General features: G+C 45.3%; 1 pseudogene; it reads left to right on the plus strand.

Annotated features, from left to right (window-relative positions):
- The first annotated feature begins 1,222 nt into the window (after positions 1 to 1,222).
- Positions 1,223 to 3,333, plus strand: LOC141035963 (uncharacterized; annotated as a pseudogene).
- Positions 3,334 to 3,984: the final 651 nt, after the last annotated feature.

Consider the following 3,984-nt stretch of genomic DNA (forward strand, 5'->3'; position numbering starts at 1 on the left):
TTTTCATGATGAAGACATACCCAATTAATTGTAAAGATACCTTTATACCCACAATTATGATATACCTAAGAGTATACTTTTCTCACAAAAAATGACTTCTACTGTATCCAAAAAAGTGTACACACCATGGTACGTGCAAGGCATTCAAAACATTGAATATTAATGACTGATTTTCTCTATCTTCTCTAATGTGAGCATTAAATGTCTAGCAATAATTCTTTCCTACTATGGATGTAGTATCATACACTAGTATCATATGCATGATACTAGTATATGATACTCCCACTACAACTAGCCTAAAGGTGCCCCCATGTGTATCAAGCACTAATTCTTTCCTAATAAAAAGTGTGTCCATAATAACCAATAATCAGCGATTATTCTTTCCTAATAAAAAGGTCACCAATTAATTCCAGCATTGTTTCACGTGCACACATCTCATTATAATCCAACGGCTTCTAGGCAAGGTGCCCAGACACCTAGGTGTCCCAAATGATCCGACTTTGTTTTCTCGAATGGTTGATTGATTTGACTTTGCAACCATTGAACCTTGCTGCAACGTTTGATTCAAAAAGGTCCATTTTATCCAAACAATCACAGAATATTAGTATTCGTATATAGGTGTCCGTACTAGTCTCGATTTATTTTGGTGTACAACTTGATCATTAGATGAACAACTTGATGATTAGATGATGCAAGCGGCTAATATAAAAATGAACAACTTGATCATTAGATGATGCAATCTACAAGTTAAGTAAGATCCCACGGCAAGGCTGCACGTTATATGTCTAGGACTTGGGCATAAGCGACTGGTCGAGTCAAGAAGAATAAGATGCAAACCAGGCGTTAATTAATTATTACTCCCTCCGTTCCTAAATATTTGTCTTTCTAGAGGTTTCAACAAGTGACTACATACGGAGCAAAATGAGTGAATCTACACTCTAAAATATGTCTATATACATCCGTATATGGTAACCATTTCAAATCTCTAGAAAGACAAATATTTAGGAACGGAGGGAGTAGATGCAAACCAGGCGTTAGGTGGCAAGCCACGGAACTCTCTCTGTATTAGCGAGTTTGGAATGAATCGACAGCTCTTTCTGTTGGCGTGCGTGAGTGCTATTGACTGAGAGCTTTCGTGTGCGCATGTGCGCGCGTGCGGCTGTGAGAGGGAGAAGAAAAGGAAGAGGAAGAGGAAGAAGCAGAGCGAGGAGGAGGCCTGGAGATGGGTCTCACCTCAGGTGCTCTGGAATGGTGGGAGGAGTGGCAGCTGCGTATCCTGGTGCTCAGCAGCTTGTTTGTCCAGTCCTCCTCTTCTTCTCCATCTGGGTGCGTCGAGTCCCCTGCCTACGTAGGCTGAGAGCGGTGGTGTGGTTGGCGTACATAGGAGGCGATGCCCTCGCCATCTATGCCCTTGCCACCCTCTTCGACCGTCATCAGCAACGAACAACAGATGTGGTGGGTGAGAGCAGCAGCAGCGGCGGCGGCCTGGAGGTGCTATGGGCGCCTGTTCTCCTCATCCACCTGGGTGGCCAGGTGACATTGAGCGCCTTCAGCCTCGAGGACAATGAGTTGTGGCTTCGACATGTCATAACTCTGGTGTCTCAGGTCACCGTCGCTTTGTACGTCTTCTGCAAGTGGTGGTCCGGCGAGTTGAAGCTGCTGCTGGCGGCAGTTATGCTCTTCGTCTTTGGCATCCTCAAATTTAGCCTCAAGCCATTGGCTCTTAGGAGAGCTAGCTATAGCCAGATGCTAGCTTCCACCGATGTATCCCTATCAAGAGAGGGAGAAAAGAAAGAAGGCGATGGAGCAACAGGGGACAAGGCCCTTTCCCTTGATGAATATGTGCAAAAAGCAAAGGATATGATGTGCGCAGTGAGTTGTGATTCACAAGCTGCTGAACCCGCCATGAAGAAGGCAGCGACGAGCAGTGATCATGAAGCTGAGCCGATATCAATCAGGCACATCTGTTACTTCGTGAACATGTCTGTTCCGTATGTTGCTCGGCTAAGTGACCTGCAATATCTCCAGAATCCGCCTCCTCCTCAGAAAGATAACTTCGAGATGGAGAATACACCATACAATATTTTGCAGAAGTGCTTTCACCTTATATTTGAGAAGCTCTACAGCAGAGAGGGATACAATACCATTGAGGAGGTCTTGACGTTTTTGCTTCCGCTCCTGGCGGTAGCTTCTATGGTCCTTTTTGCCATGAGCCACAAGGACGGTTACAATAGCAGGGACGTCAAGGTAACATACATCCTCTTCTCTTGCACTACTATGGTCGAGTTATTGCTACTCTTGACGGCCACTGTCTTGGGATGTGCCGTGGGGTGTATTCCGTCCCTAGAATTCCTCTATCATTACATCAACGGATGACATGACATGGTTTCGCAGTATGACCTCATGTCGTTTTATGTTCGCAAGAAGAGACCCACCTTCCTGATGAAGCTGGTTCTCTTTGAATGTCTAAGGGAGTACGTTAGCAAGGTTTGGTATGTAAGGCAGGTGCCTGCAGCCCGTGAAATTACAGAGCTGGTTCAACAGCACATAGAAGATGGATGGAAGAAGTTCATAAGTGATGCCACCACATATAAAAGGTTTGGCAACTTCAGGGGCCAGCTGACTCTGAGCAGGCTCAGCGACCAACAGTGTGACCTTGGAGAGGAGTTGTCGGGTAGCTTGGAGGTACCATTCGACAAGAGTATCCTTCTTTGGCACATCGCCACAAACCTCTACTTTCACCGGCCTGTGGACAAGCCATCATCCTCCGTCCGAAGTCAACGCGTTCTTACAAAACGCAGTATGGAGATGTCCAACTACATGTTATACCTGCTATTCATCCGCACTGAGATGTTGTTGCCCGGCACCAGACCGGGGCTCTTCTCTGTCGCCGTATATAAGCTAGAGGACATCTTGAAGAACAGCAAGGAAAACCTGGAGAATGAAGAAGCACTTGCTCAAGAGATCATTAAACACACGGATGGGAGGACTCTGATCCATGAAGCTTGCAGGCTCGCTGTGTCACTGATGAAGCTGGACGAAGAGGAGATGTGGCAGACAATCCAGGGCGTGTGGGTGGAGATGCTCTGCTACTCTGCTAGTAGATGTAGAGGCTTGCTGCACGCCAAGAGCCTGGGTGAAGATGGGGAATACCTCTCCTATGTTTGGCTGCTATGGTCATACATGGGGATGGAGACCTTGGCGGACAAGCTCCAAAAGCCTGAGTCTCCGACACAAAAAGAGATCATTACTTTGGCCAACGAATTGACTTCTACGTCCCAAGGTAGACTCAACCGTCAGTCATCGAATGGAGGTATCTCTAGCCCAGTATGAGGGATACCATACAACGCTTCATTTTGTTGTGTTATTTCGGTTTATGGTTTTGTTTAGTTTTCCCTCTTGACGAAAGTTGTGTGTGTGTGTGTGTGAGAGAGAGAGAGAGAGAGAGTTTGATTATCCCAGCCCGTTGTGACTTCATTCCGCCATGTTATTTATGTTACTTTGTGTTAAATTTGTCGTACGATGTTGCAAGATTGGCCATTTCTTTGGGGGCAGACCGCCATGTTTCAGTCTGCACCGGATGTTATTTGTATTCCTACAAATATTGTTATGCAATGAACTCTTGTTTCGTCTCAAAAAGAAAATGACAGAAATTGAGATAATCAAAGTTTGAAATATTTACTGAACTTTGTACTTCTTCTTATTCATTTCTATAGCTTATGACAAGGTACATATATATTCTATTTAGCATTCATATTTACCATTGGTTATGGCTTAAACTCAGCAAAGATAGCATATTCACATGTTTGCAAATCACTTTTGCTGTATATATAAGTGCCATCAAGGATCAACCTAGACCTGCGGACGTGCGTAAGCTAGATAAGTGCGCACATGAACGCTCAAGAGGCGTGCCAATGGCACCGCCCCAGTCACTAGTACACTATATATACTTGTCAGGGAACTGAACTGGGACCTGCCTGGACC

This window comes from Aegilops tauschii, chromosome 1, assembly GCF_002575655.3.
Source record: "Aegilops tauschii subsp. strangulata cultivar AL8/78 chromosome 1, Aet v6.0, whole genome shotgun sequence".
NCBI lineage: Eukaryota > Viridiplantae > Streptophyta > Magnoliopsida > Poales > Poaceae > Aegilops > Aegilops tauschii.